Below are 13,473 nucleotides of genomic sequence, written 5' to 3' on the forward strand. Positions count from 1 at the left end.
CAAATGTCTTTATGAGTTTTTATGAATCAATCATTGTGTGGTCCAATACCTTCTATCAAATGTCATAACTCATAAAGAAAAATACTAGAAATATCTCATATAATATCTAAAACATGTATAGATGTCCATGTCCTAGTACACATGTATGCCACAAATACATTGTTTTCAGAGAAAAGGCACCCTAAAACAGATTTTCTCTATGTTAGTTCAGTTCCAGTAAACACACTACTAAATAACAAATCAGATATGATGTCATTAGGTGAGAATTTTTGCAGTGTGTCCATTGACAGGGAATTGGTGACTGACTCATAGATTTTGTCTTTAGCTATTACATCAAAGAGTTTAAAATACTGTAAATGCAGGGCTTTCAGCTGTAAATCACAAAATAAATTTGGAGTTGCTCTATGTTTAACTGTCCGTGGAGAAACTCCAGGATTTGCCCCAATTGATATCATCACTACAATCTCTTCACTGTGCCTTTCAAACAAAGTAAAGACTTGTTCAAATTTGATCAAAAGATACCCAACTTACCAAATATAACATCACTGCAGTGCGAATTCATAAAATTGCTTTATGTTCATGTTTTATCGCCAACAAAATTTAAATTTCCTTTAAATTTGTGGTTCCCAATCTGGGGGTCCGGACCCCTCCAAGCAGTCACAAGATAAATCTGAGGGATCACAAGATAATTAATGGGAAAGAAAAAAAAGAAAAAAATTGTTCTGATACTCAAATCTTTATTTTTTTCAGATTTTTCTCTAATTTTTGCTGATTTCTTGTGAAATACTGGAAAGTTTTATCTCTTTAGGCATCTGAAAGTTATTTATAAGGCTCTCAACTCGTAGACAGATACAACCTACCAAAAAGTTTGGGAATCATTGCCTTAAAGTATAACTTAAAAGGTAAAAAATAATTTTCTCCCCACACTACTTGACAGTACCACTATCTGCTTGTTCCGAATGAAAATACTCTGAATGTATTTTGCATAATTTTATATACATTTCCCAATAATTCAGCCTAACATATGCACTTTATTAGGTACACATACATGTACAATATAATGCAACCCAATACAACTGTTCTATCATAACGTATCTTTATGAAGCTCATAATCCTCAACTTTTGGTGACATTGTCGGAAATGTATAAATTCAATCATATGTTTATTATTGGCGTCATAGTTAAAGAAGGTGGTATCCTGGTCAACAACATAATGACAAGTGTTTAAAATGTTTTGTCCTCCCTATTTACATACATAAGGACAGCAAACTATTAGAAATACCTCTCAATATAATGCAGTCCAGTAAAAAAACATCACTAACTATGACCTCAATGCTAAAACATAACAGTTGTTCCTAATAGGTGTACCTAATAAAGTGGACACTGAGTGTATCTGGTATCTATGGAAACTTTGAGATCTTTACTACAATTGCAAACATTTTTTTATGAGTTTGAACAATTGAGCATTTGTTTGCTTTTGTAATGGGTGCAGCATAAGCACTGTTACTTTTTAATGAATCATTCTCATCTCAACTGCTATCAGACATTGCTGAATCTTCTTCGTGAGCAGCATATGCAGCTAGCAGGATTAGCTGACTGGTGCTGCATTGTACTGTCTGATGAAGAGCAGCATTGTACTGTCTGGACAGCTGATTTCTGTAACAGACAGCCCTCATGTTTTTCCCCTGGGACTTTTTTCAAGCATTCCTAAACACAGTGACAGCTTGCCAGCAGTTATCTGAATCTTGTAAAAATGCACAACTCGGCCACTAGATGGTCCTACTGTCATGACTGGTAAGCAGGTCCACTGGAAACAATGCAGTATAGCTGAAAAGAGATAGCACAAGCAGTCATAATTATTCACATATCAAGCATGTGTAACACTTCAGTGCTTTTGATGTAATAATGAAGACTGTTGATCAAGGACATTCATTACTGATGCATAAGCACCCCTTAATGGTTCTGAATATATACAGTACATTATATTGAGCTGCCCTTTCAGCTCTGTGAACATATATAAAAAAGGACAATAAATATCATACTACTTTTTGTGTAATGTTGTACAGACATGATGGTTCTCAGTGTTGAATGTGTAATACCTCCACCATGGCATCTTATTTAGCCAGATATTTATACCATGAATTAGTTTACTTTTCTTAGAACCAGATGGAAAGAAGACAGAAAGAGCTCTCACACTGTTTGTTCCTCTTTTTAGCACAACTTGTTTTTTCATTTCTATAGATCACGATTCCTGAAAGCATGGACTTAGTTTTGCACTAGACAGATGCAGCAGCTCTTTTCTTGAGAGCTCTATGCATTGAGATGTGGCAATAACACAGTGAGATGGTCAGACAGGGATCTTCAAATGAAATCTGAAGAGGTAGAGATGCGTACCTGCACTTTTCTCTAAATGGAAGTCGGCACCTGAGAAGAGAGGAAAGGGCATGTTTTTTGGTCTCCCTTTCTTTCTTCCCCACTAGCTCTTTCTCTCTTTACAGAGTTTTGCATCACACATGTTGTATGCGAAGGGAAGATATGAGACTGGTCTTTGGTTTTGATGTGACGGCAATTTCTGCATGGTAAAATATGATAAGCTTTCTACAGTTGTTTGCTAACTGGATACAGACAAATTGATTTTGGCAGTTTTGCAGCCACAAAGAAAAGAATGAGATAAATCAATCTGGATCAATTTTGTGCATGACAAAAATGTATAATTGCATGCTGTGCACACATTTCCAATCTAATTTAGATAACACATCCTTTTCAGGATGGAATAAGATCAGACAATAAGTGATCTAAGACATTTTCATTAGAATTATAAGAAAACTATAGAAAGAAAAGCAGGAGATAAGAATCTCACACATTGTTGACTTACATGTTAAAGAATAATTAATACAAAACATCTAAATATTAATCCTCTGACTGAACCTTTGTACGGAATATTGTAGGGGTTTAACTATTACTACTCTCCAAGAGGAATGAATCATCTACAAGATATTAGTCTATAATCTGAATGCAGACAATGACAGAAGGGTCAGTGTTAAAATGGAAAAGGGGAGTTGTAGGCTACTCTTCAAACTACATTCATTTAAGCAGAAAAAGTTTTAAAAGCTTTTACAGATGGGGGGGGGGGGTCATGAAAGCCATTCATTTTTCGAGATATCTTCTGAGCAAATAGATGTCTGAGTGAAAGTGTGTACAGACTCTGTGCTGCATTTTAACAGAGTGAACAAGCTCAAGCATGCGATCACAATGCAAATTGTTGAAACCCACCGATGATACCATATCAGATGCAGAGTGAGATGGAATAGGACATCATCAGCATTAAAATTGATCTTTCTCAGTGTTACAGCTAAGGTTAATCCAGGCGTGTGCTCTCTTGTCTGTCTGCTCCTCTGCATCAGTGAGGAGATAATTAGTACAGGCTCCGCAGACAGTCTGGGAGTTAAGTGAGAAGACACAGCGGCACAAACTAGTCTATAATCTAATTTCCTTAGCTAGTCACAAAATTGTGTTGAGACCAACTGTAGTACTTGCTCTTTTCAGTCCAGCTTGTTTTTTTCAAATGTATGTTGGATGTCATTATCAAGGTTTGTGCGCTACTTGAGGTGTAACACCTGCTTATATTCTCCATAATTACATTGTAGGCTACGATCATCATCTCAGACAAAAACAGCTGCTTCTCATTAGCATCTCAGACTTGACTTCACCTCCTTCATTCTGTCCAACTGAATCACACCTGTTGAATCTACCCCAGTTTTCATACATGATCTTTGTCTTTCTATATTCTTACTTTCTGGACTAAACATCCAGCAACATCCTGCTGTGACAAACATTTAACAATCCTCCCTTGGCTGTAGCATCTCTGCAGAAACCTCACAGCACAGGCATCTGAGGAAGGCAAGAGATAGAGGGATCAGTCCTTTGACAAATATCTTGTCCTCTTCAGGGAAATTAAGTCAGTTATCAACAATCCATGCAATAACAAACTCCAGTCCCACTCAGGGTCACACAAAATAGCCATATTCCTTCAGGTAATCTCTGGATACAAGGAGACCATGCCATACAACATTAATTTAGATGCGGGGAAGTAAACCTTGAGCCTACTCTGGTCGTCATTAAGGGCTCTAAAGTGACAGTTACCCAATATGTTGCTCTCACAAGGCATCTTAGTAATGTCTCAGCAGTTTGAGGGCTGAGCTGACAGCAGCTGGGCGGCTCAGTTGTGTTGGCATGGCAGCAGCTCAAGACAAAAGCCACAATTGTGAGAAAATGGTCTGCCGTCCTTCATGCTGGAGTGGGCGGTCAAGGCAAATTGCCCTTCTGCACTGACACAGCACAGACCATGGCAGGAACGAATCTAATTAACTGTTTTCAAATAGTGAATGAAGACACTTCAATAAAATGTGTGGCGGATGAAAATTTACACTGCTGCTTACATGGATTTTTGTCCTTGAGCGAGAACGTGACTTTAGGAAAAGAATAAAATGTACTGTTAATTAAATATCTGTCAAATGACAGGAATTCAAGCTCTGTTCAAACTCACTATATACAATTATGTAAACACTTCATTGAGGACAAAAGTCAAATAGTGGCATTTGAAAACTGGCAATTATGATATAATTATTCAAAACAAAATTAGACCAAAAAGTTACAAACAAGCAAGCTTGCAGGTGCATCAGTCAAAATACTGAATCATTATCTATTACTCTGTAGAAAACTATGATAACATATACCAAACACAGACAAAATGTATCAACAAAGAGAAACACCAGAAGTTGAAACTATGACAAGACATCAAAACAATGTATAGAGGTTTTGTGAGCTCATATTTAGTCTTAGTTTTAGACCTGAGATAAAAAGTCCATGTTAGTTATATTTCATCAACTTCAGCCTTTAGTTTTAGTCGACTAAAACTCTGGACATTTTAGTCAAAGAAAACCATGAACATTTTAGTCTGGTTTTAGTCAACAAAAACACTTGACATTTTAGTCATCAAAATATTAGTTGACTAAAATGTTGAACATTTTAGTCTAGTTTTAGTCACAATCAAGAAGGCGTTTGTACTGGTGGCGGAGCGCTGTTAGTGTGCAAAGTCAATGGGAAGGGAAATGTGTCGCCATCCAACGACAACAAGATTTGGATTACACGATTGTTTGAAAAGAACAGTCAGTCCAATTTCGTCTCCATTTTTATCGTCAACGAAAACAAAGCGAGATTTTGCTATAGTTTTTATTTTTAAATTCCATTTCAGTTACCTCTATTTTGTATGGAGATTTTGTCACAGTTATTGTGTAATGAAGTCAGTTTCATTTCGTCAACGTCTTGTCTTTGTCATGGTATAAAAGGTCTGTGACGAATATATTTCAAAAAACTTAAGATATTAAAGGTTCCCTGAGGAGTTTTATACCTCTAGTAGCACTATGGAGCTGTTTCTATAAGGGTGTCCTTGCTTTGCTTTTCTCGTGTACACGCACACGGATGCACATGCATGCGCGCACATGGGTGACGTGACACCAGTCCTACCAATGGTGTCATACTGATACACTGATATCAATAGGTGGCAGTAACATGTCATGATATGCTGCAATGTGCCAACAAAGACAGGAAAGAAGTAGACTGCAAGTTAAAAAAACATGTAAACAATACTGGATTTAAAATACCTACAAAATCGGCTTTGAAAATATTTTATGTTTTACATAACTTTTGTTTGTTTTCAAGAAAACTCCACAGGACCCCTTTCGAATTAGCTCCTTTAATGCCAATGACATGTTCCAGTCTCTGTAATAGGATGTGATGGTCAATGGTGTCGAACGCAGCACTAAGATCTAACAAGACAAGTACAGAGACAAGTCCATTGTCTGATGCAATTAAAAGGTCATTACATACTCAAAACTTCTTCTTGTAGAGTAAGTATGTAGTGTGGAATTAGACACAATTATTTTCTGTGGCACACATTTTGACATATTGCAGGAAAAGCACAGGTGAAATGAATGACATTAATTTCAGGGCCCTGGTATTGTGCATGGTGGCCTGCTAGGACACTTAATATGCATCATTAATAATGATAGCTCAGTTTCATTAAGTGTCATTTTCCTTATTTGAAAAGACAAAATTGCTGTGAAAAAGGTCAGTTCCCAGTATTGCTCTACCCAACCTCAGCCAAGAATAACTGAAAACACCTGTGTTGGTTGAACAGAATGGAGGTGAGCAGGAAATATATAACGATGACATTCACAAAGACAAAACTGTGGATTGGTGAGCGCAATAATGATTATTGTATCTTTTGTTAATATGACATCTATGATTCCATTAAAATCTATGTAAAATACTGAAAAGTAAAACACTGATTAGGTAGAATTTGTTTCAGCTGGGTGTAGCATGTCTGAAACTATGAGCACAATAAGGAAATTTACTTCGAGAAAATCATCCTTGAGAATGATAGATAATTTATGCATATTGCAATGAAAGTTGCTTTGTATTAGCAAAATATACATTATTCTCTTCTCTTACGTTTTGTTTCCTCTTACATATTTAGGCACTCCATGTTAACCTTCCTATCCTTTATCTCTTCATCAAGTCTCCCTTATCACCTCAATTATAATATTTAGTATTATATTTGATTTCAGTGTGAAAGTGAAATATTGCTTTGGACCCAAGGAAAGGGAGACACAGGCATCAGAGGATAGAAAGATAATTAGTGAGTGGCTGTCACAACAGGATACTGTTGAATGACATCATTATTTGTTTCTTTCTGCCAGTAACTCATCTAATTAAAGGTGGCACTCTACCCTTTCACATTACATTCAGTGTCTGACCATCAAGCTTCAGTGACACTGTTTCTCCCATCTCCCACTCGCCCCACCATCGTTTTCATCAACATCATTTCCTGAAATGCTCCAGGGTTTACACTTCATGTATTGTGGGAGATTTAAATAGAACATTCTTGGGAGGACATCTGTGACTCACTGTGCCTTTTGGGTAATCACGTCAGCAAGGAGCTGTACAGTATGGACAGTTGTAGATCAGCTGGACAGGAGCTTGAATGCCAGAGGGTTGGTGTGTAAAAGTGATACTTTCTCGTTTTTTGTTAATTGTGGATAAGAATTAATTACATTTCAAAATAAAAAGTAACAACATTGAACTATAAGAGGTACTGTCATCTGCTCCTGCCTCAAGTTTCCCTATTCATCTATGCATCCATTTCAAACCTGCCACTCTGGATCATCCAGTCCACCAAGATGGATATAATCATTCCACCCCTGCCTACTACCTGATCTGCCTCCACACCTGTTTACCATTAGTCTTTAGTATCTGTATATGTACTGTTCCAGTCCAGCCCAGGGTCTTCATTTGTTTATCTGACTGCCTTTGAGTTGCTGACTTTTATCTGCTAGTAGGCCAGAAGATATGTTGACATGTAGCAGATTTCCCAGAATGCATTGCTTGAGTGTTAAAACTCTCCAGACGCCATTCTTTTTTGTAGTTTGAAAAAACAAAATGTCCGAAACTTGCTGTGTGTCTTAAATACATATTAAGGTAAGTCATGGCTGTTTCTTTTCATAATATTGACAACAATGCTTATCACAATGAAGGTTAGTCCCTATTCCCATACACTTCTTAATTGGCAGAATTAGTGGAAACAGTCACTTATGCTAACTTTGCATTATCCCACAGTGCAAAGAGGCATTAACAGATGCAACTGTGAAATTATGTCAAATGAAGAACTGAGTCTTCAAACTGAGTAAATTGAAATGGAAATCAAGCATTAGACAATGTGACTGAGTAGCAGTGTTGTGGAAGTTACTGAAATATAGTAATTAGTTACATTTACTATTTACTTCTCTCAAAAGTAATTTAATCACTTTACCAATTACTGCATATAAAAGTAATTTGTTACTAGGGAAAGTAACTTTTGCTTTATTTTTAAATGTCTGCTTCAATTCTTATATTAATGCACACAGCTATATTATTTATTTCAAATTGTATCTATCATTTGAACCCATTATGAATGATGGGAGTTATCAATACTCCCGATCACCAGAAGGCAGCAACAACTAGCTTTCCTACCTGTAAGCGACGCTTGACAGTAGGATTTGGTAGAAGAAGACTCACATGAAGCTGGATGTATGTTAAGCGTTGCTACAGTAACTAGTTGATGAACCCAAGTTTCTTCAGGTTATATTAGAAACATTACAATCACAATGATGGAGCAAGTTCACACTGAGGTCGGGTGACGTTAGATCATAAACCGGGAATAGGCTAGGTTTGTATTGTGCTATTCTCTGCAGTTGTCCACTAAGCTGGTTTAAATCCTATCTATCAGATCGATCTCAGTTTGTACATGTTAACGGTGAGTCCTCCGTTAGTCACAAAGTTCCACAAGGTTCTCTGCTTGGACCGATTCTATTCACCTTATATATGCTTCCTCTGGGCAATATTATTAGGAAACACTCCATAAACTTTCATTGTTATGCAGATGATACCCAATTATATCTATCGATCAAGCCAGATGAAACTAACCAGTTAACTAAACTTCAAGCATGCTTTAAGGACATAAAGACCTTGATGACCTGCAACTTTCTGATGTTAAACTCAGACAAAACTGAAGTTATTGTACTTCGCCCCAAACACCTCCGACATTATCTAATGATATAGTTAGTCTAGATGGCATTGCCCTGGCCTCCAGCAGCACTGTAAGGAACCTCTGAGTTATCTTTGATCAGGATTTATCCTTTAACTCCCACATGAAACAAACTTCAAGGACTGCCCTTTTTCACCTACGTAACATTGCAAAAACCATGCACATCCTGTTTCAAAATGATGCCGAAAAATTAGTGCATGTATTTGTTACTTCTAGGTTGGACTACTGCAATTCCTTATTATCCGGCTGCCCGAATAAGTCCCTTAAGACCCTCCAGTTGATCCAGAATGCTGCGGCACGTGTACTGACAAGAACTAGGAAAAGAGATCATATTTCTCCAATATTATCTTCCCTGCACTGGCTACCTGTAAAATCCAGAACAGAATTTAAAATCCTTCTCCTCACTTACAAAGCTCTTAATGGTCAGACACCATTGTATCTTAAAGATCTCATAATACCTTAATACCCCACTAGAACACTGCGCTCCCAGAATGCAGGGTTACTTTAGGTTCCTAGAGTCTCCAAAAGTAGATTGGGAGCCAGAGCATTCATTTATCAAGCTCCTCTCATGTGGAATCACATCCCAATGTAGGTTCAGGAGGCAGACACCATCTCCACATTTAAGAGTAGGCTTAAGACTTTCCTCTTTGATAAACCTTATAGTTAGGGTTGGCTTGGGTGAGCCCGGATGGCTGCCCACCATTGAGTCTGGTTCTGTCCAAGGTTTCTGCCTCTTAAAGGAAGTTTTTTCTTGCCACTGTCGCCAAATGCTTGCTCATAGTGGGATTTGTTCGGTCTCTGTAAATAATATTATAAAGAGTACAGTCTAGACCTGCTCTATAGGAAAGAGCCAATAGATAACTTCTGTTCTGATTTGGCGCTATATAAATTAAATTGAATTGAATGTAGCATGTTCAACCAAATTAATGACCAATGACCAAATTAAGTATACTCAGTATGCATGCCAAAAAAGATTTGATTTTTGAATGTGCTGTTAATGTACACTAATGTCCCACAATGCAATGCACAAAGGAAATGAAGGAGCTTATCTAACATAGCACTGTCAGATAAAAATCTCATTATACAGTCGTGCCAGATTTATAATGAATTATAATGCATGTAATTATCAGATAGTGATGTATAACGGGTTTATAATGTGCTCTCCATGCTCACAATAGACTTTAAGTGTCCTCCTCCTAGTATCTTATCAGTTTTTATCATACTTGGCCGTCTCTGACATCCTGTGGCTCAGACAGTCACAGTTTCTACAGTAAGTGAGGTGGAATATAGGTGTAGTCCATCCATCTGCCATGTCGATGACAACCCTCTGTTAAGACAAACCTAAAACACAATCCATAAATTTACATGGACTGAGCAATTTGCCCTCATGTCTAGCGTGACAGACATGGTGCCAGCTGTGTTTACCAGGACACAGTGTGTTATGAACGTAATCACTTTACCAGCCCCTGCCTGCCTGTTATGGATGGCACTTGTCATTTACAGAGGAGAGCCCAGGGCCATCAGTCATCTATATGTGCAAGTGTGTTTCTGTGTGTGTGTGTGTGTGTGTGTGTTTTTTGAGGGGGTGGGTTTGGCTTTTATTCGTCCATCTGTGGTTCCATGGAAGACAACAAAGTAAATGCTCCTCGCATATAATCACTGAACAGAAAAATGCTGTACTGGGAGCACACACAATTACACAGACAAGCACGTGAATGATCATTTACATACAAAACAAACACAAAACATTTGTGACTGGCTGCAGCAAATTCCAACCTACTGCAAAATATTTAATTTTTCTCACAGCTGTGATCTTTTAAAATCCTTAGCTATTTTAAAATCCGTGGTGTCTATGGGCCGAGCAGGAACTCGCGGGCAGGGCCAGTGGGAGAAACAGTACTGCGCATATTCAGTGGGCCGCGTACCCCAGAAGTTAACCCAGAAGCTAGAAAACTTTTTTGATGTATGTGCCAGGCGAACAGTTCTCATTGGAATGAATAGGCGCCATTTTAGGGTCCGGTATCCAGTTCTTATAATACATCCATGGTCCTGATGAGCAAGGTAATGTGATCCAAAACAAAGCTGCTTCAGCTGGTAACTAGGGCTTCGGTTCAGCTGTACATGTTCCAACAACCTGAACCAGCTTCAAAACCTAGACTGGAGCAAGACGTTTCAGAGTGGTAAGTTATTCATTTGTAACTAATTTATCTTTCATATGTGACGTTTTAACTGCACTCTCTCTACATCACAGTAACAACTTTATGTCCATTGATTGCCTGGAGGGTATCTAACATTACTTTTATTTCATATTTAGGTGTACTTGTGGAAACTGCTCAATTCGTGCATTATGACGCGTGTTACATAGTGACGTAGATACGTTATGGAAGTAAAGGCTGAACTACAATTAAGCTGTTTTCGGGCAGTTCAGGAGCAGTATTTTATTTTCTGTGGGAGAGGGTAATTCCATTTGGGGTGGACTTAAGGCTTTTTCACTTTGCAAAAAAAAAGATATATAAGACAATAAAGGAAAGGGGGAAAGCCAAAAGGCATAATATGATCACTTTAAATATGAATGCACAAGCTGAAAATCACCATTGATACTGTACACAATGACAGCAACAAAGACTCGACAAATTTATGTAAACACCTCATGAAAAATTATGGTTGAATAACTTAATCACAATTACAAACATTTCAAAGTGTGAGTCATATGAATATCAGTTAGCAGCATTTGACAACTAAGAGATATTTGGTGTGTAAGTTTGCAAAGCATAAAACAAGAGTTTCTAAATAGTAGAAATATGGCTTTCAAGTCACAAAGTAATCTACCAGGAATGTGCACTTGCACATATTTCATTGGCCAATACAATATGTTGCAGGATGACATCACATTGGGTTCTGGCAAAAGTTGAGCTAAATTCAACTGTTCTGTTGGAGCCTTCTGCACTGGCATGGAGTGGACCCATTTAAATGAATGATGGGGCTGCATTTTTTCCATGCAGGGCTAATGTCTGAATGTAGCCTTACCCTGTCCAGACCTCCTTTCATTTGACCAAATTAGGATTTTTTGGCTAATGAACATGAACATGACTGGCCACTTGGGGGCAGCGGAAGAAACTGTAGACACATTGACATCATTATCATCTTGTAAAGTTGTTATGGCAAATATGTAAAGAAACAATTGGCTATTTACACATTCAGCATACACAGAGCAAAATTAGCATTCATTTGGAGTCGTGTGTCTATCAACCTCTCTCCGCCAACTCCTGTGGGAAATATATGGCTATTAAATGCTCCACTATGTTCACTAGCTACTCTGTAACTTTTGTTCTCAGTTCTCAACGGCAGCGAGAAACTTACTTGCGGTTTGGGAGTTCCAGCTGAACTCGTGGAAGCTATTGCCATAGGTGTGTGGTCATGCCAGAGGCTTTGGACCAGACATCGGTTTCAGGAAGAGTGAAGTTCTCTCCTTAGTATGCAGATTATATGGAAATCACTCTCTCCTTGCCTCCTTCCCCTCAAACCCCTCCCCTCCACACCAAAATGGTGACAGAGAATTGAAACTGAAAATCAGTGTCACTAAAGAGAAACTGTAAGAAAAAAGACAGACATGTACAATACAACTTTTTCGAATACACATAGTCATTTGATCCATTGTTAATATAAAATATTCATTAGTCTAGCTTAAAGTCATTTTATAATTCTGTCTATACCTTGTAAATCTCTTAACATATTACTTTTTAAAATCCATAATATGAATATATTCTACTACCCCAAATCAAACCTACAAAACCTGAAGCTATTCTAACGTCACTCCAGCGATGGGACCTCTGTTTGTGTTTCATTGACGACATGGGCTGGTGCTGTCTTCAAGAGGAACACAACTGTTTCGATGTGTCAGAATTGATCAATAGCTGACCCCTCATACTGTGAAAGCAATAACAGGTAATGCGACTAGCAAAATAGGTGAGTGCTCCATGAATAATGTCTTTCCTTGGCTTGGTCTCCTGTGAAACGAGACAAAGTGGAGCACAAAAATGCCAGCAGTCATTCACAGCCCAGTTTTTTTATTGTCTTTTAAATTACCTTGCCAGATTCACCTTTGGTCCAATCTTATCTTTGCAGCAATCTATAATATGTATTCTGTTTTATCATGAGCGTACAATGGGCATCTGCCAGTGGTGGATCACTCAACCCTCCTAAAGCTCATGTCTTGAACATTGAATTGCTATAGAAAAGAGCTCAGATCATTGTGGTCTACAGTATTTACAGCACTGTCATGGGAAATTTTTGTATCTTAGAGTATCTGTCACATCACAACTGAATAAACATGTGCAGTTTGTTTGGTGTTTGTATGTTTATGTGTGTGTCTATGCTCTTTAAATTTTCATGCCGTCATTATTGCATTTATAAACATTAGTATGCTCACACGGAGACACACATGCACAGACAGTAGAACAAACACAGCAGGAAGTGACAATTCACAAAATTCCTAATAGCAAATGTTCAAATTAAATTAGTGGGTGAATAATGCAACCTTGAAGTGTTTCACGGTTTCCAATTTCTGTCTCAGTCACTATGTTGCATACTTTGATCTCATGATTCCATAATTTCCCTTGACAAAATTTTATGAGCAGGCGGGACAGAATGAAATAAGCAGAAGAGAGAGGTCATGACCAGGCAAGTTCAGTCAGTTTAATATCCAGGTGTGATAGAAACTCAATTGCAATATTGCTGGCTCATTCACACCACAGTAATGAGCTATAAGCCTCTGTTATATCTCCATTGTCCACCCAGAACTCCAAAAACGGACACTTCCAACATGGATTC

The sequence above is a fragment of the Siniperca chuatsi genome, linkage group LG10, assembly GCF_020085105.1.
Source record: "Siniperca chuatsi isolate FFG_IHB_CAS linkage group LG10, ASM2008510v1, whole genome shotgun sequence".
Taxonomy (NCBI): Eukaryota; Metazoa; Chordata; class Actinopteri; order Centrarchiformes; family Sinipercidae; genus Siniperca; species Siniperca chuatsi.